At 38.2% G+C, this 24,396-nt stretch overlaps 1 long non-coding RNA gene across 2 annotated transcripts in view; it reads left to right on the forward strand.

Annotated features, from left to right (window-relative positions):
* Nucleotides 1–24,396, forward strand: part of LOC308059358 — a 186,677-nt gene that overhangs the window by 155,393 nt on the left and 6,888 nt on the right. For both annotated transcript variants that reach the window (XR_013926214.1, XR_013926215.1), the window contains exon 2: nt 1–24,396. This exon is cut by the window's right edge and continues 6,888 nt beyond it. This is a non-coding gene — a long non-coding RNA (uncharacterized lncRNA).

Below are 24,396 nucleotides of genomic sequence, written 5' to 3' on the forward strand. Positions count from 1 at the left end.
GTGCTGATGGACAATCCTGGCACAAGCAAAGGATCAGAGAGCAAACAGAACAACATATGGAGGTAAGGGGTGGGGGGCGGGGGTGGGGGGTTGGGAGCTGTCTGCTGCTTATTTCTTGAGATCAGGTTTAAAATGCTGACTGAGATGGCAGTGGCCATCCACTGCACAACCTGCACTAACCACAGTCATTGCAGCAAACAGGGAAAAAGAGGAAGAGGAAGAAGAAAAAGAAGAAGAAAGGGGAAGGGGAAAAGATTTTGGTGGTTGAATTCCCGAAGGGGACATTCAGAATTCACAGTTTTCTGGTTTCTCCTTGACAAAGGATAGTTACAGATCCACTTATATTCTTTAAAGGCAGAGAAAGCTTCACTTTAAGTAATTTTATTTTTTTCCACAATAATGCTGTGGATTACTTGATTGGCAGAAAAAGTTATTTAGTCAAAAATGGGTGACTAATGTGTCTAAGGTCTCAGGCTGATGCTTTCCAAATATCTGTGTCAACTCTCTGGTCTACGATTTCAGTAGGGTTCACAGAGAACACCATTAACAAAGCCTACCATCGTTATTCTAGCTTTTATCTTGGGTATCTGTTGAGCCTCCCACCATAAGATGAGATCAGAGTTTCCCATAATATCACTCATGGACAAGTGCTTGCCAAATGTATGCTACTAGATCTGTGTAAATGCTTGGGGCAAGCGCAGCAGTGCAAGGTGCTTCTAATTTTTCCTTGTAAACACCTCATCAGATATTCCAGAAAAATAATATTCAACTATGCAGCTGTCCTGAAATGCCCTGACAATAGAGATAATAGTTTTATCAGAGGTAGGACATGGTTCCATCTGCTTCTGTCAGGCTGATTTACAGAACTGGAAATGTTTCTGTTCTTTCATTTTTCCTCCAGAGATCACCACACCTATTAATGAAATGTACATTTCTGGGCATTTTTTCCCCATTGTTCAAGGTTAATGAAACAGCATGAAAGCACGGTTACTTTGTTACATTTCAGGCACATTCTGAACATTCAGTGTTCCAAAAAGAAGACATTACCTTTTTCTTTTTCCGTAAGTCAGTCAAAAGCTGAAATTGGTCATATCCTTCTGACACATAGTAATGAGACAAGAGTTACCAGAAAGAAATGTCAAAAAATAAGCCAATGAACTCAGGAGAGAACTTTGTTCCCTTGGTAAGATTTATTTCCTTATTAGACATATTCTAGTGCCTGTTCTAAGAGCGTTTCCATCAAAATAGTTATGATAGCAAAATACTGTTAAAAACTATTCTGTGATCCTGGGGAATGGGAGTTTAGAATTTTATACAGGAATAAAACCAAAAAGAAATTTTAATAATCTAAAACCAAATACAAAGTAAGTATGATCATAGGATATTGGACAGCATATCTGAAGATATATAATATACTTTGCAGTCATTCGCTGAACTTGCCTTTTGAAGATTCAGAGACACTTAAAATGGATTCCTGTGTTTTAGACTTACTTAATGGCAAGTGCCACTTCAAGAGAAACACTCAGTGGCAGCAAATATTCTCCATTACAAAAGGCTAGCTCTAGGAATCAGATGAAGGCCGGCTATTGAATAGAATTGCTCGCCCAATTAAAAATATGATATAGACATGTAATCATGTAAAAAAGGAATTCTTTTTTTGTTCTTATCTAACCAGTCACTGTAATAGTTGTAACAATTTCAGAGTGCCTGGGCATGTGAAAAAGACTGCATATCTATGAAACATACTTTTATTTTCACTTACTGTTCTGTTGCAACTCAGCAAATTTCTTGTAAAGATGGCATAGTCTGAATTGTATAAATAAAATTATGGATTTTACAATATATGGTATAAAACTGCAAGTATACAGTTCCTTATTCTTATTCTTGGCTCTCATCACCTCTGGAATAATTGTCTTGCTTCTATTCCTGGTTTAAACTTTGTATCTCAGACTTTTTTTCTTTTTTTCTTTCATTAATGGATTTGTGTAACTTATGTGGTCTTATTTTTCCTACTTCATATAGGTTTAGGCTGGCCAATCAAATCCACCTGTAAAACACCAGGTAAGTACAAACTTAAGTGTCAAATTCAGAATTCTGCTCTTCCAAATAGGCATCATCTGTCATCTGGTTTTCATGTTCTGTTAAATCTCTTCTGAAATCTATGAATGCAGACTTTCAACACAAAATAAACAATTCTTTCAAAGTATGTATTTTTGAATGATGAAGCTTAGGTGTGGTTCAAAGTACATGCTTCTGTTTTCTTACAAGATATTTTACAGGTGCCTTATATTAATTTCTGTCATGTTTCCTGAGGTAGAAACAGTTGAGGCTAACACAACATTTGCAAAAACAAAATTAGGTGTCCCTTGTGCTCTTCAGTGGTAATTTTTGTTCATTAATTTCATTGTTGAAATATCACAGATTTTAGAAATAAAAGGAAACCAGTTTTTCTATAATGACTTCAGTTACTAAAGTAGACCCAGCACCTTTTTTGGAAAGTGTATGTGCCATTGGATAGGGCCACCTGTTATTAACTCTACCCAAACAACTGCAATTTCAGTGGAACTGTGGCTCACATAGATTCCTGGGAACATAATCTATATAGACATATTTTGTCACCAGTTCTTCATCAAAATCATGGTTGCATTGAAATAAAATATGTACATATATATATATTTATGTGATTACGACTGAGTTGGAGCAACCAATAACACTGTTTTTACTAGTGTTTCTTACCTGGTACATTAGTACCACAATTTTCTTATGATGTACTGGATGTTCACATCCTTGTTACTGCCTGTTCACATGCTCTTTCCCTGCGAATGTCTTTGGAAGAATGGGCTGTCATGCCCTTAATTAAGTCTATGCGTGGACACAAAGTACTCCTTGGTAGATAAAAAATGTTGCACATGGGAAGGTATTCCAGCCACGTGGAGGGAAATTAAAACATACTTACACTGTTTGCTATCCTCTTCAATATTCACTTGGAGGGATCATTTTCTAAGACAGGAAAAAAAAAAAAAATGAAATCTGGCTTTTGCAGTAAAACTTCGGGCTGGTGCATAAAGGATACCTACCAACAGGACCATCCAGTTTTCTGTAGGAATGTTCTGAGACACATCTATGATTGGTCACTTTTTCTTCCTTTCTGAGAAGCATCCAGAGAGGTTTGCTGTTGGAAAAATTATATACAAGTCATGGGCAACAATTATACCCCATTAGGGACCATGGTCTGTAATGTGAGATTACTTTGCAATGGGAGGATGCCTGTTGTGGATTCACTCATTAGATCCTCTCTGCTGGCTGGAAATGGAATTCAGACAAATATAATTCTCCTTCCCGAACCCCTGCCCTGCCATTTCAGTGCTCCTTGAGTAGCTCTGTAGGGACATTTGTGTTTTGCTATGTTAAAGAAACATTTAATCAACCCTCTTTGGAGGACTGGTTATAACAGAATATAATGGGAGAGAAAGAAAGGACAGATAAAACTGTACTAGAAAAAAAAGAAAAAAGGAAAAAAGTAGTAATGTGACAAGCAGCTCTCACAGTTCCTCATTTGTTTTGCCTTTGCTTGGCCATTATCTATTCTGTCAAAAGTTGATCATAAGATTAAATTATGGGGAGGCAAGCCCAACTTTTTGAATGTTGTGAAGAAAAAAATCACATTTCCAACATCATCAAGCAAGACATAGTCATGCCTTGTGCTATACCTACTTATATATTCTTTGCTTCAGTCTAGTTTGATAGGTGTATATAAACTACCATTCAAAAATCATCCCAGTAGTCTTTAAATGATGTCATTTTAAAAACTAAGCAAGGGAATCTAAAAATCCAATATCAGCAGTATTCTTTTGGATATTAAACTTGCAGTTGGTTACAGTCCACTTAACTTCCCTGAAATAATTCAGGCTGCTTCCAAGCCTATTTATAAGCCAACTGTTTCACATATTAGGTGCAACAGTTTTTCTTTGCTTACTTTCAGCTGGCATAATTGTTTTTCACAGAAAAAAAAAAAATCCTTAAAGCATTACTCTACTGCTCTCTTAGGTTTTATAAAAGATTGCTGTCGTAAGAGACATCAGGTTCAAAAAGGCAGAGAGATTGTTTTTCATCAGCATCATGACAGTTAGTAGGAAAAAATATCCAGAGGAAAGATTTATGGAAAAGAAGAAAAGCACAATTTTATCACTGAATTTTGTTTACAAACTGATAAACAGAACTGTTATCTGGCCATTGGAATCTCTCACTATGTTTAGCGGAGAATGAGCACACTTCCAGTCTCTGCTGCTGATATTGAAGGTCTGCACGTAAATGGGGTCACGTACACAAGAAAGCACTCCTGCTTTTTTCTCTTTGTAATGGATACTGAAGTTGACACAGATGGTAGTAATAAGAAGGCAAACTCCAAGGCTGCCAACTGCGTCAGTTCTCGGTCTTTCAACACACCTCATCTGAAACGATAACTATAATTCCTCTTCCATTGTGTAGTACCACTGTGCCACACATCTTTTAAAAATATTAAGAAAATTATTCAGAGAACTTACTTTACTGAAGCATTGTTGGGGAAAAAAAAACAACCACCAAAACTATACGTAGTATTCAAACTTTGTCTCAGAGTTTTAATGTTTCCCAGCAATGATCTCTTTTCAAAGTTGAATTAGAAGTTGCACTCAAGTTTATGTCTTAGCTGATCCTTCCACTGGGGCTTGTGTTATCGAAGTGTCAGCTGTTCAGCCCTGCAGTGCAGTACAGGAACAGAAAAGGCAGGAGTGAGTGATATGTTCCAGGTGTGTACTCTTATCTGGATTAGAGTAAATGGGAATTTGTTCAGTCTAGAGAAACTACTCCCTTTCAGGTTTTAAACTGAAGCATGTTAAATAAGCATAAAATTAACCGGAAAAAAAAGGGTTTGTGATACAATTTTTTACCGTCAGGGGCTTTAATATAATGGTGGTTGGATAAAAGTATTTTAAAGTGGTTTGCACTTGAAAATCCTTTGCATTGTTAGGCATGTATAGAGAAACCATCAGCAGAATGAAAAATGGACTATCCCTTTAGTGTCAACAGCAGCCATTTGCAGTATTTTAATTAATGCTAGGTTTACACTGATTCAATGTATACTTGGTGTCACTGGTTTAAATCTGTTCTGTGCTTTACATTATATTTTTTCTTTGGTATTTATTTTATTTTGCTGGGACTAATGAGAAACACGTCTTTAGAGTTAGTGTGTAAGTACTGTTTACAGTAGTGGAAGACATTCTTAATCCTTATTTTCTTCAAATGCCTTTTTAACCCTGTTCACTAAGATACCTCTTTGATCCCTCCAAAAAAGGTCACTTCTAAGTCTTTTTTCCCTGTTATATGTAACAAGTGTTGTATATAAATATTTATAAATATATAAATATATACATATGAATACCCACCACCACCACCCTGCCAAATAAACTGTGAATCAGCCATGGCTGTGATTGATTTATACCAAATATATCAGCTGTCCTGGAGCTGGGGCCAGCACACTAAATTCCTGTCTGTCTCCTGAAGTCCCCTGCTGGGATGCTTTCTTGGAGAATGGGTGGCAAAGTTTGAAATCCCCCTTTCAGAGGTGTAAGTGGAGTCTGATGTCTCACTTTGGAGGTGTGACTTTCTTTGTTGTATTTAAAATGCAGGGCACCCCAGTACTACTGTATTTTATGCTGTGATTAAGAGAAGGCAATGGCTGCACAGGGAGATCTGCTCTGTTGGGAGATGTATGTTAGAAGGGTTTCGATAGTACTCACCTGGTTGATCCTCTGGATCTCTGGGCTGGAGAACTGCCCTGCTGGGGTCTGGTTAGGCTGATGAATCAAGCATGTCCCAAGGGTCTCTGCCCAGTGAAGGCCAAACAAATCTGGATCTATGAGGGGCAGTGGAGTATATTGTCTGGATCTGAATTTTGGACACTGATACCTTAGTTTGATTCAAGATGCATGATAGCTACTTCATTTAGATTGAGCCACTTGTTTCTTATGAAAAGTTTAGTACACATTGGTAAAAACTAAAATGAATCTCATTATTTTCTTTCTGGTTACCTCAGTGAACTCTATTAATTCAGGACACAATGTACAGAACTTCAATAAGCTGAGAAAACATGTAGTCTTCAGTGGAATAACATCTTATCACTAACTTCCACTTTCATGGTAGTCAGTTCTAATCTTCCACCTGATCATGAAAGGATTACTGAAGAAGCAAGAAAATAAAGAACTCTCACATTCCTGTCTGCTTTGTATGAAGTATGTAAAAAATCTTCAAACACTTTTTCATTTCCCTGTGCAATTATTTATTTTTCTACTTCTCTGTACTATTTCTTTTCTGATGAAGGCTAACTCATAATGGTGCTTAAGATTGAGCTCAGATTTAAATTTGTGAATATTCCCAACCACTGTGTAAAGTATATACTTACTAAATTGAGGCTTGAATGACAAGAGTTTTATTATTTCATTGCCCCAACATGCATCAACAGCATCAACTGCACAGTGCACTGTGCAGTAAGAATCTGTCTACAGAGAATAAGAGTGTGTGAACAGTTTATGAAATGGTTTTGACCAACAGCAAACCAAGGTACTTTATTTGTTACACGTTTGTTAATGTGTTATAGTCCTTACCAGTGTAAGTTTTGGGGGGTTTTATTATTATTTAAAAGCAAATTACCAAATGCTGGAAATTGTTTTTCTTTGGATCTACATGTACTCTGCAACTCTTCTTCACCCTGCATATCTTTCTCCTCCTTTTTTTTTTTTTTTAAATTATTTTCCAGTGTGTCAAGAATTGCCTCATTAAAAGAATACTTTCTGCTTATATCTAGAAATGGAATTAATACCATTACAAACATAACCATAAAATAAAAAAGCAAGATTTTAGGTGTCAGTCATACAGAAAACAGATGAGTGTGGTGGTTGGGGAGTATGCCTTTTATTGGGACTTTAAACGTGAGCCCTTTACCTAATGCACTGAAAAGTTTCCTAATAAAAAGAATCCAAATCAGTGCTCTTTGCAGTAGAACAAGAAGAATAACCTTGCAGACATCAGTCTTGAATATAAAGGGAATTTGCTGTAGGAATTAAATGATCACATGCATTAGATTCTTGCCGTTGCAAGCAACAATTTAGCAGAAACCACCAGTGGTTATTTTTGTCCTTGATTTTTATTTCCAGCAGGTGTCCCCTTATGGTAATAGTGAGGGACTCTTAAAAGACAGAGTGGAAATAGTGAGTATATAAATACTCCCTCAGGTCTTTTAAAATTAAATGGGCATTCCTGAAACTTAAAATATCCTTTAAGTGTGAACTTAAAATTTTATTTAAAGGTAGATGCTGCTTGTCAGGAACTCCGTTTGCTATGAATATATTGACAGACTGATACTGCTAACTATTGATGGTTCGAGGCCTAATAACGGACTGGCTTTGAGGAACATTGATATTACAACTAATAGAACTTTGTAAAATGTTTGTTTGATAGCCTACCACACATGATGGGTATGTATTTCCCACAACACCTTAAGATAAGGCATTTTCCCTAAGAGGGTGCACTGGCAAAGTGTCCCACTAAAAAACCCTACAGAATGCCACAAAAACCTCAACCATAAAAACATTAAGCCTGGTCTGACCCTAAATGTTGGCCCCATGCAAAGTCCAGGGCAAACATAGGGAACAGAACCAATGTAAGACAAAGGACAACCAAAGACTTCAGGGGAGGTCATGGGAAATGTCGCCTACCTTGAACTTGATTATAATCAGTTCTAATTGTTACAAGGCTCATGTTGCTTTTAAAGAATGCAGTAATAAAATTTCAGCTTCCTGGAACTTGAACCAAATGTTGCATTTAATATGAGAAGAGTCTTTCCTTGGAGCTTGTGTTGATTGCATAGTGAATATGACTTGTCATCTTTAGTTTCAAATAACTGTCTGCACAAAACATTACTGGAATGCTTAATATTGTTACTAAAAAGAAGATAAAAGTAACTTTCTCCTTAGGCAAAACAAATAAATTATGGTTGATTATATAATAGGTTTCAATTTTTTGAAAAGGGTTTTCTTTTCCTTTGTTGTTTTACATGGTCATTAGCATTATTATTATTAATTTTTACAAGTTCAAACACTAAAAATGCATTTTAATGGTTGAAGCTTTCAGCTCACAACAGCTACATGGTATGTGACAGCCAGCAGCAGCTGTTCCAAGCATGCTGCACTTGGTATACTGGGCCAAATTCTGAGCTCCAATAAACTCCTTTGAGACAATCAAAAGACCATGAATGCTTTCTTCTGAACTAAGTTCTTTTCTTTTTGCGGTCCACCCTCATATATTGGGCAGTAAGAGGGGCAGACGAATTTTCAGGATTCCATATAAAAAGTAGGGTTCAGAAAATCTGTCTATTTTAGTAATCCTCCTCCAAAATAAAGCTTATACAGAATTATGTATCTCTGCTACAGAATTTATAACTAGACCTGAAACACCCTAGACGGGTGATCAATCCATTATACTTTCTATATATGCTTTTTTTCACAAGGAGATTTATACAGGATATTTTTCACGGGCAGAATGTCACCTATGACTTTTTCTGTTCCTCATTATGCCCTCATTATCAAGTCCCAGGCCAGAAGTGGCTATCTGACCCATGTAATTATCTCATTTTTAAGGTGCATCTTAACTTCCAATCCCACCTTGACTTCCAGTTTCCCATGACATGTGCTCACATACTAAAGCTCTCTTCCCCAACAGAATGGAAGACTGGTGGTCAGCGGTCAAAAGGCCATTTGGCCATTTGCAACAAATTACACAGTTGGACTCAATGACCTTAAGGGTCTTTTCCTACCTAAATGATTCTATGATTCTATAACTCAATCAAACAATCATTTAAGGGAAACTGTAAATGGCAAACCAGACCTTCTCCAAAGCCTATCTTTCCTGGATCTGACTAGGCCTATGGAGGCAGCCTATTCACCCAAAGCAAATGCATTTCTTTCTGTCACTGTGTCACCTACTTCATAACGTTCCCCAGATGACTTCTCAAGGATAATTCCCTTCCCTTCTTGAGAAAATTTTAATAGGTTGTTTCTGAATTTTGTTCTGCAAATCCAGCGCCTGCAGAAATCATTTGTGTCTTTGAAAGCAGGATACATGGTTCCGGAAGGTGATGGATCTGTTCATTGACATTCAAGTACAGTTGGAGAGGATTCAGGAATCCTCTTTCTTGGTCTTTTTTTCCCCTTTTGTTTCTGGTTTGTGTGTGTGAGTGTTGGGTTTTGTTTAGTTGTTCGGTTTGGTTTGTGGGTTTTGTTTGTTTCATGGCATAGTAGGACAGTATTGTAATTTTTGGAACATTCATAAATGTTTCCATTTATAGATAACATCTCCATTGTAGCACCTGTGAGGGCTAGTTTCACACTAGTCAAAACAACTCTGTGATCTACAGTCAGAATACTCACTATAGAGATAAACATGAGGTATCAAATAGCTTTTATTGCAACTAAATATTAGCACTGTTGAGCATCAGCACAATCTGAGTGTTGACACACAAGGCTTTTTTGTTGGAAATGTCAAAGAATACACTTATTGAGCCCTACTGCATTTGGGTTACATTAGATTTTTCTAATGTACTAAAGGAGTCCCCTCCTACCTCCCCTTTTATTCACTCTTTGATATAGAAAAATGTCTGTTGATTCTTTCTGGAGTGAGATGAAATTGAATTGTTGTTATTGATTTATTTGTACAGTCTTCATTTTCCTGGATGTGATAAATTTAATAGCTGTTTATTGATCCCCAAGTTCCATTGATCTGCATTCCTCCTTCTCACACCCATGGAAGGCCGTGCGTTTGCAAAGCCATTGTTTTAAGTTTGTGCACCTGAGGAGGCCATTAATTCAAAGGTTATGGTTCTCTCCAGAATGAAGGGCAAAGTACAACTGCCATTTGTGTTTGGGTAATCTGATCACTTGACAAAAGCAAGTAGTTGCATTTTCTGTATTTTTATAACTGTACTCATGAGTCTTTACTTTTTAATATATACCTTAGAAGTGATAGTCAGAAATTCAAGGATCCTAGTTTAGCAGCATTTGAGCTACCAATGGTGACAACAGGAAAGAATAACACTGATGACATTTTACCTGTCAGAAATCACCCGGAAGAAGATAATCTGTCAAAAAAAAAATATTGGTCAGCTGAAAATCCATGAGCTCATGTGAGAAATTTGCGATGTGGCAAATACATAGGTTCACACATGGTCTTGCCTGTTTTTTGCCAGTTTGTCTCTTACCCTGGTTACCTTGCTCTTGCACAGTATCCTCATCTAAGGGCTGAAGCTGCATGTAGCAGAGGAACTCTTGACCTCCTGAGCATTCTGGTTTTCTCCTGCTTTAAAGCAGCCTACTAAAAGGAGTGGCAGTCGAATTGAGAAATGTGTCAAGGAGGAGTCATATCTGACGCCAAAATATTTCCAGGAACCGAAGATGAAAACCGGATGGCAAAGGACTTCTACAGCTGGAGAAGATGATTTTAACTTTAGATATATTTATTATGTCTCATAAGAATGGGATCAGTGCTGAGAATCTGCTACTGGCAAGGAGAAGGCAGAAGAAGATTTCAATTACAAACATATTTATTAGCAATGAATGCAGAGACATGATAGGGAGAAAGATTTCATTCTTAACATGTGCATTATTAATCATAAACCAAACTAGGGTTACAAACGGGAATCTGCCTGGAGGCAGAGGTCAGAAGAAATTATTTTTATTAAACATATTGAGCCAATTTCTGTCCTGTGACATATGCACGCATCTTGTATTGAACTCCTTGGGAGGCCTACACTTGCATAGCCGGGCATGATTGTACTCTGCATGTTACATACATACTAAACATAATTAAAAATAAAATTCAAGGCAGGGCTGAGGGATATGTGGTCAAGGCAGGGTTAAGGCCAAAGTAATCTACTTTATCAATATAAATTTCCTGAGGTGCCTTGTAAGGTGCTCCCTGAGGCACTCGTCAGGTGTCTCCTAAGGCAGTGACAAAATTACAAGATGGCTTAAGGAAATCAAGAGACACTTCAGGGCCTTAGGGTGACTGGTTAAGGAATCAGAAGCACAGGCAGTGTTCTCCTCTGTCCTTGCAGTTGCAGGGAATGATGAGGGAAGAAACAGAAAGAGACAGCAGATCAACACCTGGCTCCAAGCCTGGTATCAGAATTTTGGGGGTTTTGATCATGGGCCAGTTCACACAACACTGGGCCTGCTGGTGACAAATAGGGTACACCTGTCTCAAAGGGGTAAAAGGGTCTTTGCACAGGAGTTAGCAGGGCTCACTGAAAGAGCTTTAAACTAGATTTGAAGGGGGAAAGGGATACAACCAGTCTTGCTAGAGTTAAGCCTAGGGGCAGCACACCAACGCTTGAGGGATGGTGTGCTAGTGAGGTCCTTCACTCTGCCACCTCAGTGGAGGTGGGGATGGAGATTCATGTGGCAGCAAAGATGCAAGGGTTGTTGATGTGTTAGAAATCACAGAAGGGCCTGAGAGTAGTCACATAGGAATTATGGCTTCTCCCCCCAGAAAGATGGTGGGATCAGTAGCCCAACTGAAGTGCATCTACACCTGTGCACATGGGCATGGGCAGCACACAGGATGAACTGGAAGCCATTATACAAGAGGGAAACTATGACACAGTTGCGGTCATGCAGACGTGGTGGGATGACTCATGCACCTGGAGTGCTGCAGTGGATGGCTATAAACTCTTCAGAAGGGGTGCATAAGGAACGGGAGGTGGTGGGGTAGCCCTGTGTGTTAGGGAGTATGTGAATGCCTAGACCTTAATGATGGTACAGTAGGGTTGATTGTTTATGGGTAAGAATCAGGGGGATAGACAACAAGGCAGATAACCTGGTGGAAGTATGTTATAGACCACCCAGCCAGGATGAAGAGGCAGATGAAATACTCTACAAGCAGCTGGGAGAAGTCTCACAATCTCTAACCCTTGTTCTCCTGGGGGACTTGAACTTACCAGGTGTCTGCTAGAAATAACAATACAGCAGAGAGGAACAGCCTTGGAGGTTCCTGGAGTGTGTGGCAGGTAACTCCCTGACACAGACGGTCAGTGAGCCAACGCAGGAGGGATGTCCTGCTGGACCTGTTGTTTACAAACAGGGAAAGACTGGTGGGTGATGTGGTTGTTGAAGGCCGTCTTGGGCATAGCAATCATGAGATGATAGGAGTTTTCAATTCTCAGATAAGTAAGGAGGTTGATCAGCAGAACCACTACCATGCACTTCCAGAGGGCAGACTTTGCCCTGTTTAGGAGACTGGTTGACAGAGTCCCTTGGGAGACAGTCTTGAAGGGCCAAGGGGCCTAGTAGAACTGGACATTCTTCAAGAAGGAAGTCTTAAAGGCACAGGAGCAGGCTGTCCCCACATGCCAAAAGACAGTGGATGTCCTGGTTTCAGCTGGGATGTAGTTAACTTTCTTCTTAGTAGCTAGTGCAGTGATGTGTTTCGGCTCTGATGTGAGAACAAAGTTGATAATGCACTGACCTTTTAGCTGTTGCTGGGTGATGTTTATACTAAGTCAAGGACTTTTTGGTTTCTTGGGCCCTGCCAGACAGAGGGCTGGAGGGGCACAGGAAATTGGGAGGGGACACAGCCAGGACAGGTGACCTAAACCAGTAAAGCAGTATTCCATACCATGGGACATCATGCTTAGTATATGAACTGGGGGGTTAGCTGGGACCTGTGGATCATTGCTTGGGCACTGGCTGGACATCGGTCGGCAGGTGGTGAGCAGTTGTACTGTGCATCACTTTTTTTCTTTTCTCCCTTTTCCTTTGGATTTTATCCTTCTGCCCACCTTTCCATTATAACTCTTATTATGATTATTATTTTTTATTGTTATTGTTATTATTATTGCTCTTACCTTTAAATTATGTTTAAATTATTAAATTGTTCTTATCTCAACCCTTGAGTTTTACACGCCTTTCCAATTCTCCTCCCCACCACTCTGGGTGTGGGGGAGTGAACAAGCAGCTGCGTGGTGCTTTGTTGCCGGCTGGGGTTAAACGACAACAGTGGGGAAGAAGACTGGCATGGATGAACAGAGAACTTTGTCTGGAACTGAGGAAAAAAAGGAGAGTCTGTGATCTCTGGAAGAAGGAGCAGGCAGCTCAGGATGACTACAAAGATGTTGTGAGGTTATGCAGGGAGAAAATTAGAAGGGTCAAAGCCCAGCTAGAACTTAATCTATCTACTGCCATAAAAGACAGTAAAAAATGTTTCTATACATTAGCAACAAAAGGAGGGTTAAGAAGAATCTCCATCCTTCATTGGATGTGGGGGGAAACGTAGTACAAAAGCTGAGAAAAAGGCTGAGGTAATTCATGCCTTCTTTGCCTCAGTCTTTAACCATAAGACCAGTTGTTCTCTGGGTGCCCAACCCCCTGAGCTGGAAGACAGGGACAGAGAGCAGAATGAAGCCCCCATAATCCAAGGGGAAATGGTCAGTGACCTGCTGCACCACTTAGACACACACAAGTATATGGGGCTGGATGGGATCCACCCGAGCGTACTTGGGGAGCTGGTGGAAGTGCTCACTGAGCCACTTTCAATCATCTATTGGTTCCCAGAAGGCTGGAAGTTAGCCAATGTGATGACCATCTATGAGAAGGACTGGAAGGAGGATCTGGGGAACTACAAGCCTGTCAGCCTGAACTCAGTGCTGGAGAAGGTTACAAAGCAGATCATCCTGAGTGCCATCACATGGCACATGCAGGACAACCAGGGGATCAGGCCCAGCCAGCATGGGTTTATGAAAGGCCGGTCTTGCTTGATGAACATGATCTCCTTCTATGACAAGATGACCTGCCTCATGGACAAGGGGAAGGCTGTGGATGTTGTCTACCTGCACTCAGCAAAGCCTTTGACACCCACTTCCACAGCATTCTCCTGAAGAAACTGGCTGCTCATGGCTTGGATGGATGTACTGTTCTCTGGGTAAAACATTGGCTGAATGGCTGAGCCCAAAGAATTGTGGTGAATGGAGTTACATCCAGCTGGTGGCTGGTCAAGTGGTGTTCCCCAGGGCTCAGTATTGGGGTCAGTTCTGTTTAATAACTGTATCAATGATCTGGACAAGGGGATTGGGTGCACCCTCAGTAAGTTTGCAGGCAACACCAAGTTGGGCAGGAGCGCTGATCTGCTTCAGGGTATGAAGGCTCTGCAGAGGGATCTGGACAGACTGGTTCAATGGGCCAAGGCCAACTATATGAGTTTCAACAAGGCCAAGTGCTGGGTCCTGCACTTGGATCACAACAACCTCATGCAATGCTGCTACAGGCTTGGGGAGGGGTGACTGGGAATATGCCTGATGGAAAAGGACCTGGGAGTGCTGGTTGATGGCCAGCTGAACATGAGCCAGCAGTGTGCCCAGGTGGCAAAAAGGCCAACAGCATCCTGGCTTGTACCCAAACAACGTGGCCAGCAGGACTAGGGAAGTGATTTTCTCCCTGTACTTGGCACTGGTGAGGGCGTGCCTTGAATACCGTGTTCAGCTTTGAGCCCCTCACTACAGGAAAGACACCGAGGTGCTGGAGCATGTCCAGAGAAGAGCAACACAGCTGGTGAAGGGTCTGGAGCACAAGTCAGAAAAGGCGACTGAGAGAGCTGGGATTGTTTAGCCTGGAGTAAAGGAGGCTCAGGGGAGACCTTATCGCTCTCCAGAACTACCCGACAGGAGGCTGTAGCAAAGTGAGTGTCCATCCCTTCTCCTAAGTAGTAAGTGAGAACCAGAGGAAATATCCTCAAGTTGTGCCAGAGAGGTTTAGAACGGATATTAAGAAAAATTTCTTCACCAAAAGGGTTGTCAAGCGTTGGACCAGGCTGCCCAGGAAAGTGGTCAAACTGCCATTCCAAGAAGTATTTAAAAGATGTGTAGATGTGACACTTAGGGACGTGGTTTAGTGGTGGACTTGTCAGTGCTAGATAACTGTTGGGCTCAGTGATCTTAAAAGTCTTTTCCAAAGAATTCTTTGATCCTTTGATCTTTGCAGGTGATTAAAAAAAAAAAAAAAGATGTGTATCATATGAATACATACTGATAGATGTCATGTAATATTTCCTGTTCTAACACCAGTTACAATCCTTTTTGTTCACTTTAAAAGATCTTTAAAGGATGGCTAAAGCTAAAAAGCTAAGGTTTAATAGTCCTGGGAACACCATGAGTGTTCCAGCATGATGCTGACTGAAATGCAAAGATATACCCTAACGTAACAAAATGAAACAATGGAATGGAACTGTAATGATTAGTGTTATCATTGTATTTCTATCTGAAGTGTTAAGTTGTAGCCCTGTTTTATATTATGTCTTTTGGATTGGGAATGTTTCTCTGCATTCCACAGGAATTTTGTTTCCTACTGTGAGATTGAGTTGTCCTTTGTGATTTTCAGTAAGTGAACTTTACACAATTTTACTAAGTTCACTGATTCAGTTGTTTTATCTGTGCTGAATATTTTCTTCCCATCTGTCAAGTTATTTTATATGTTTTGTACATCTTGTTTTAAAGCTCGTGGTCTAATCCATCATCTCGAGAAGTGGGCCTACTTCCCAGCTTTTCTGTTTCTCATCATATCACTGCGCTTCTCATAGTCATATTTAGGTGCTTAGACTGTTTTCATCTATGTCCAGTGCTTGCTAAACTCAGGCCTCTCCTTTCTTGATACTTCTACTTAAATTTTAACACCTCATGGCCCTAAGCTGAGTGCCTTAAACTGTCTCCTTTAAGTAACTGTCAAGACTCTGGAGTAACTCGAACTGGTGATCCACAGACTGTAAGGTCTGTCAGACAGAAAGTTGCTTTTATCTTAAGCCACACCTGCTGAGAAGTTTGGAAGACTTCACTCTATTCTTGTTTGTCAGCTAAGAAAGCTGTCAGATTTACTTAATAACTTTCGGCTTTGAGGACTGTACATTCCAATCTAACTATTCTAACCAAGATATTAATACAAAGATAGTTTGCTGCTTACTCAGCCTGTCTATTCTTCCTTTATATGTACAGTTAAATCTTAATGTGAATTTTGCCCACCTCTTCCAAGTCATAGAAAAATTAGCATCTTGATTGTGAGCACCTTTGGGAAACAGTGAGATCCCAGGCAACAGGTAAGGAAATTTGTTTTAAGTCGAGGGCAATCTTCTGTTGTCCTTCCCATAAGTGGCTTTGTTTCAGAGGATGTTCGAGTCACCAGGTAGTGCCCCACAACTCTGTGTGAAGTACCTAGAGATATGAGTGAAATCGTATCTTTCCCATAGACTTTAGGAAGACGTAATGTTTTGCTTCATCTGAAAAAAGGGACAATATCTAGACAGTTTTGGAAGAGAAAAGGACCTTCTACCCTGAGAAAGCAGATATTGAGGTCAAGACAGCAAAAAGCTCTTCTTCCTAAATGCCTCCTGCACCTGGTCACATATACCATCTAGGAGAGTTTCAGATGAAATGACTGCTCTGTGGTTTTCTTCAGAGTGCGGGAGTTGAGGCTTTAGTTTAGATCCTATAGCTACTCATTTTAGAAGCATTCATTTGTGGAAAAAACTTAGAATTTGCACAGTGTTCTGGCTGGAGATTTAGCCACACATCTTCATCAAAGCAGTTTCTGGGTTGCTGTGAATTCTGAAGACTGGCTGAATTTTTTCATTCAGGTCAAAGTTGCCAAATGAAGTTACTTTAATAGATGTCATGTACATGTGTATGCATATATATTTTCAAATACCCTGTTTAAACAAATTACATTCAAAACAGATGGAACTGAGATATACCTTACATAGTTCTGTGAAGTTACTGAGCTTGCTTAAATTTATGTCAAAACCCTCAGATTCCAGGGAAGAAGGAATAGAAGATTTAGCTGTATTATAAACTCTTGATGCATCTTATAGATAAGGTAGAGCAGCCAAAAAATAATTGAAACTAAAATATCAGATAGAGAGGATGCTATTGACCTGAGATTATGCATCATATCTGTATTGGATAGAGACTTTAATAAAGTTACTCATTTATGAGGGGGCAAATTAAACACACAAAGGAAGAGTAATCAGAAATTGACATGATATTTTCCTTCAACACCTGGCCCTCACTCACTAAACAATTTCTACCCGTGTTAGAAACCTTTGTAGATGGTACTAACTTGTAAAATGTATGTAAAACCATACCTCTGTTTGACGTCTACATCAGTAAGAATTATTTATTAATTTCTAATTAGCAAAGATCTCAGATGTTATAACATTTGACATAAAAGACTAGTGTCAAAATAGAGGTACATTTTTTTCCCCTTGTAGGAAAAATAGTAGGAAATATACTTTATTTTAATAAAGACATTAAAATATTTTAAAATATTATTTATTTGCCCTTTAACAATAAATGCATTTATTAAAATGACACTTAAAATACTGATTTATAATGTATGTATTTAGGTCTTGCTATGGTTACAATTTCTTGAGGCTTCTATGGAGACTTAACAGGAGAGCACGAAGTGGTCATGGAGGTCTCTCATCTGTTTTCCCTCTGCCCCTTCTCCCCACATTTTTTAGGATCAATTGTTTATGGACAATTTCTGACTCTGCAGGTATGTAATACATAATCTGAATGGTTTGACTTCCCTTGCATTCTCACATGTATGCTTACCATTATACCATAACTGTATTTAGCCTATTTAAATTTGGTCATAGGTGGTTACCTGAGTGTGGGACTAGCACACTGGACGAGAGGTGGGCTGAAGCCTCTAGGCATCAGATGGCTGACAGACCGGTCCTCCTGCTTTCTTAACATCTGCAGGCATTGCTTGGTGGAAAAGAAACACTCCTGTTATCAGCACTGCAGGGGCTGTTTGGCTGGTTGGTAGGGTGAATCACCAGGAAGAAGAACAGTCTACTGGTTTAGTCAGCAGAGAGGATTTCAGGGTTGTGGCTGCATGGCTTATGTGACAATAAAGGAATGTGATCATGGTATCTAAAAGGTCTGGATTATGCTAAAAGGAGAGGAGATTGGTTTTTAGAACTTTGGATAGCTAGCGCAGTGTTTTTCTTATGACTATTTAATTCAAAATTAAGAGATTTTCTTCCTAAACCAAGTTTTCTGCTAATGAAGATTACAAGTGACCAGCACAGTTCTTCACAAAATACCAGATAATGTTAGTTCAGCTTGAATTAAGTTTTCTGACTGCAGTTTCTGGATCCATAATAATTTTTAGTATAGAGGTAGTCCAGTAGTGAAGTCAGGGGAACTGTGTGTGTTTAAACAAGGATATTTGCAGGGTTCAGATCTGTAATCTAACATGTTCAAAAGTTATGATTCTTCTTGTTCAGAAGATGATGAGTAGATTAACTCCTTGTTATTGCTATCTGTAGATAACTTGGTAAGCATATCCAGGTGCTTATTTAGTAAATAGTTAATGCCATACTATGTAGAAATTTTATTTAACCATCATTTCAATAAAGGTCATTAGAGAAAACAGCTAAACACAGGTGAAAGCTGTTTACCTAGGTCTTTCAAAATGCATTTTTTATTGTACAGAACATAGGAAAATAGCACATAGTGTCTGGATTGTGCTTGCACTTAAGCTGTTTTCCCATTTTCTGTAATGTTCTTTCAGGATGTTAAAAAGAAGGTTAAACTACATTAACTCATTCACCCTGTTGATATTATGGGTACTTGCCCAGAATAATTTTGAATTTTCTTTGGCATGAAAATCAGTTTTCTTCAAAGCCACTGTCAGGTTGCAACAGAAATCCTCCATGGGTAAACAACTTGAAATTCTTATGCTACACTGAAAATCTGTAATTTACCAAAGTACTTGCTTGCTGACTAAGAGGATGTCGATACCTCCTGGAGGTCAACTCACATGCTTTATGAATTGGCAATGAGAAATTATTTACTTTTTAAAAGTCAAATTTACCCAGATGCTTTTGAGTTATAAAAAATGTTATTTTGCTTTAGCTGTTAGGCATTAGAAATAAAATAAAATTGCAACAATAAGAAATTACTGTGTTCAATTTAAATATTGTTAACCAGTAACTCTAAGGGTATATATGAACAGGTTCAACCTGGATTCTGAAGTGTTTGAAATCTGCAATTGAAATCTACTTAGAAACCATAAATAGATATATTTGAAACATTTTGGACAGCTACAATGATGATTTCATAATTTCAAGTGACAATATTTTTGATGATAGGGATACAACATAACTAAGTCATCTATCAGGTTTCAGATGTAATAGAAGCTCTTCATAGTGTTTCAGTGAGAAATTCTCAGGAGGCAGTCATGCTAGTGCACACAGGATGTTTGGAAAGAGGTGCTGCCTATGCTGGACCTATTTTCATAGGTTTGTAAATTCAAAAAATAGACATATTTATGATTTGTTCTGAAAATTGGAACCAGTTAGAATTTCACATGAAGATCTGGAGAACAGTCCCTAATTTTTAGAGGAAAGATGAATTCATGACCCACCATGTAGAAAGAAGACCAGAATTATTTAATCTAAATTCTCTTTAGAGCAAAGATTAAAATGGGATTACAACAGATTAAAAGAACTATATACCTATATTGTCATTGGACAATATTGTACATCATCAGCAACTGATACAGATATCTTTAACTTAGCCTGCCTCCAGTTTGACTGCCAGTTCCATGTGCATCTGAACATGTAATTAGCACCCATATAATTATTCCAAAAAAATTTAGTTTTAAAGCAGGTGAGTGTGCAAAGTTATGTGAAGCAGATGCTTGTTTATGTATTTCAGTTATAAATTTTGGGTTCTGATGCTGCAAAGATTTATGTTCATTGTTAACTTCATTGATCTCTATTAATGTTATGCTCAGCAAGCCTGGATACTTAAAGCTAGACGTGCATGCCTGTGATGGTGAGCAGGGTTCAAGCAATGCAAAGTTAGAAACACAGATGTTCTTGCATAAAATGTATAATGTGCTTTGGGAACTATTGATGATTAAATAAAGGTACCTGACCATAACAGCATTAAAGGGGGAAAGTGAGAATGGGAGACTGAGAAGTGAAGAGGGAAGAGGTATATGTCATCTGCACACACATTTGCAGTAACTTCCTACCTTTCTATTTCTATATCCAAACCAATATATCTACCAGACACTTCATAAACTTGCAGGAATCGGTTCTTTTTCAGGAACTCCACACCTGATATTAATATCTGCATAATTTGTCAAAAGTTTGTTTAAGATCTTATCTATAACTTTAGTCCATATAAATGATATAATAATGATTAGTTGTTCAGATAGGGCTGTCACAAAATTTGTTATATTCAACAGAAGGGTAAAAGAAAATTACATCAATTTTCAAATCTTGGCTCTTCTTCAGGTTTTCATGCTCATACCTTACCACTCTGTCAGAAAATCATGGTGATACACTTTCTATCCCAACTATGGTATTTAGTGTTTACAGTAAAATCAGTTCTGTACAGGAAAAATTTTCGTGGGCTAACTTATTTTTCAAATAGTTCAGTGCAAAGTGAAAATGTCTACGTCGGATGGGATGAGAGAGAATTACTGAAGTTTTACAGTTGAAATCTGTAAGAATCCCACCCCCATGAGTCTATTGCATAGGAAAACAGTAAACATTTAAAAAATCAATAGATATAATAGGTAATCGTGTGTAAGCCTCACAATTGATACAACACTACGGTATCATTTTCCCATTCTGCCCTACACAGTTATGGGATATAGGCTAAAATCCTGGCTGCGCTGAAGTCAGCTCCAAAGCTTCAACTGTTAATTCCTGTGATGTGAAGAGTTATATGAAATACAGCATTTTCAAGTGACCAAATGTTTTCACTTGGACTATTTGTAAGAATCTAAAGTGGCACAGAAGAAACTGTTGCAATTCTTGCAACTTTTCCAACTTAATGAATAGGTTTTAGTTTCAACTTCTGTATGTCTACTTTTTCTAATACCACATTTTGAGAAAGAATATTTAATCTGAGGTAAGCAAAATCAAATAGGAATAACAAGAAAACAGAGACAGTCTGATTATTAATGCTGTTAGAAGGGTTTTCTTTTTTTAACTGAAATAAAATGATTCTTTTATCAAGTTTTTCTTTTATTCCTGTGAAATATGTTTTCACTTTCTCTTTGAATTCTAGCTTCACACTTCAGAGCACGATGATTGATCACACTGAAAATACTGTTTAATTGTATGAAACTATTCCCAAATGTGGATGGGAAGCAGACATCAAACCCTTAAAATTTGAAATAAAACCTAGAATTAAAAAATTCTACCATTAAATAGAATTATTTCAAGATATTTATACTGAAAGAAAAAAAGCTCTGGCATTGTTTGGTCCAAATTATTAAAGGACATTTTCTGTGTCTTACATGACCTACTTTTGAAACCACAAGCCTTTAAAATGTCAGAATGAGTAAATTTAACTATCTTAGTATTTTATGCTATTGAGGCAGTGCAAAAGATTAAAATCTCCATTTGCACTAACTTATCCCAAAACCAAATATACAGAATAGACAAAGCAACATAAAAGTACAAGTTCTAAAGCTGTTGTTCTTAAACTTTATATATAGGATACTCTAAAATAATTCTGTAATACAATTAGTCTGTAGTATAATTCATCTTCTGTCTTCCTATGTTAAGACTACTTTTAGACACCTGTTATCACAGAAGAATCTGATCTTTAGGAAAGAACTTGAATTATGAAATATGGACTAGTAGCAGCAGTCCACTCTTTCACATGCACAGCAGCATCTCTTTTCAGAGGCAGTTTAGAATGAAGTTTTAACCTCTGTGCAGTGTCAGAAGATAAAATACATCTTCAATTTTGTGGATAGAGGCTGTAAATAATAATGTGACTGTTGGTCTGTCTGAAAAGAAATCTCTTCCATATTCTCTGTCAAAAAATAGGATCCTTAGGAATTATCTCTTTTGCTGACCCTTCTATTTATTTTTCAAATGTTGCATATAATTGAAAATCCCTCTTAGGTCAGGTCCATTTACGTTTCAAGAGTGAAGCGTTGATCATCTTTCCCTGCCTTTTTTGTGGAACTGGAACAACTGGCTTTCCTTTACTATTGCCATTTCATGAAACCTTGTCATGTGAAAAGTAACTGCAGTCCACCAGGATTTCTCTACAGCCCTTGTTTCTAAGGTTTCCCAGAACAGAAATCATTAAAATGTATGACAAATAATTGAAATGTGATATATTTTAGTCTTGGGAGATTAAAAAGATATTGTAAAAGTATCTTCATGTTCTGTACCCCTGAGAAGGAAGTCTTAAGAAATGGAAACATTATAAATCACTAGGATAATACTCTGAGTGTATTACCTTTATTACCAGCAGCATGGGACTCAATGCACTCAATATCTCAGCACACATGTCCATAACTTTAGGTAATAAAGAAAAATTTTACTTTTGGTAGGTGGCTACTAGACAGGAACGTCATGCACATAAATGCTTTCAAACAGCAGTACTTTCTTGAAGGATCAAAGCACTTCTTTCTTTCCAAGGCCCTCACTTACAGGGCTGCTCTATTGTTAAGACACTTGTTGGGGACAGGACACCTACACCTAATTGTTTAACACGTTTCTGCCTGAATGGCAAAGGTTGGCATCTGGGTCTGCAAGCTGGGAGCTTGGGTGGCTCCCCACTAGAACCTGGTCCTTGAATGGAGAGCTGAGAGCAAACTGCACAGATGCTGGAAGACTGCGGGAAACACGGCATCCTTGATCAGCCTCTTTGAACACACAAGTGAGGATGTGTTCACAGGTAGGGGCTACAGTATTCTTGCTATTACTAAGAAGGAAAAAAAAAAGTACTGTTTCTTCTAATGATCCCCGCTGCTTCTTCTACATTTCTGTTAAGTTGCTAGCTGGACAAGATAGTCTCCTCTGTTAATTAATTTGTGCAGAATTGTATTTTATTTTTTTTTTTAAGAACGAGCTGTGCAAATAAAACTTCCTGCACAAACATAATCCCTTAAACCTTTTGTTCTGAAGTCAGGATCTGTCTGTGACTGGTGATAAATCCCAGTGGTACAGAAAAGCCTAGAAAAAGCTGACCTAAAGACTCAAAGTTGGAAATTCCCTTAAACACAATTAAGATTCTGTGAGTTTTGTTTGTTAAGTGGAAATGACTAGTTCTTTCTCAAAGTTTTATTCAGTTACTCATTGTTATTTGCACAAACGGTTCCCAAAAATAAAAATGAGAGGATATAAAAGAAGTATGGATGGTAGCTGAGTAATACTGAGGCTGAAATAAGTTTCTTAAAATTAAGGATATATGAAGTATAATTGATTGTATATTGCTGTGAATGAGGCACCTCTCACAGTCTTCATGTAAGAGCAGAATACTGATTCCATTGAAATAATTTTTTTCTGTAAATTTGCTATATTCTTACATGTGCCATGGCAGAATATAATGATAATTTTCCAAATAACTGTATGCATTACAGGACTGTACACACTCCTGCAATGAAAAAATTTTTCTCATCCAAAACCAGAATGTAATTCGGGGAGTGAGCCAAAGTAAACAATAATAACATCATAGCTTTAAATATCCAGAAGGATTAGAGCAAACAATATACATTTCAAAGAATATAACAAATTAGGAGGCTAAGTAAAGTTGTGCAATTACTTTTTTTCCTTTTTTTTTTATTTTTCCTTTTTGTTCTTTTATTTTTCTCCACCCACCCACCCCCCCTTTTTTAAAAAAAATGATTTATCAAAGTGGATCAGAAACTTCAGCATAAGTGCAACCTTGCCTTTCTGCCTCTCTTTCTCTCTCTCTCACCCTTTGACAAGTCTGGGTTTTTTTCCAGACATGTAACTGAAAGTCATCCCAGCCTCAGCTTTAACAGCCTTTCTGTGATACTTAAGGCACAATGAAAACAGCACAGGTCTTAATTTTGGCTGCACATGTCCAACTGGGGGGAAGCTATTCAGTGAACAAAACCCATATTGTTGCTGTCTCTGTACAGCAACAGAGTATTGTCTGTATTGTCTCTGTCTCTGTATCCTCTAATTTTTATTTTTGGGAACCGTTTGTGCAAATAACAATGAGTAACTGAATAAAACTTTGAGAAAGAACCAGTCATTTCCATTTAACAAACAAAACTCATAGAATCTTAATTGTGTTTAAGTATTTGGATCAGGTAGTTCAAACCTAGTTTAAGTGTGCTTATAGGATCTGCCATCATTTTCCTGGATTGTAAGGTAAATGCATCTCACAATTCCATTTTCTGATATTCCTCTTGAGTATGTCTCATATCAGCATAGAAGAAACACCACAGAGTCCCTGTCCTCTAATCTGTGTCATTACTGTATATAATGGCCTGATAAAATTGATAGTGTATAGCTAGATAAATCCAA

Source organism: Falco punctatus (assembly GCF_963210335.1).
Source record: "Falco punctatus genome assembly, chromosome: 2".
In the NCBI taxonomy this organism is placed as follows: domain Eukaryota; kingdom Metazoa; phylum Chordata; class Aves; order Falconiformes; family Falconidae; genus Falco; species Falco punctatus.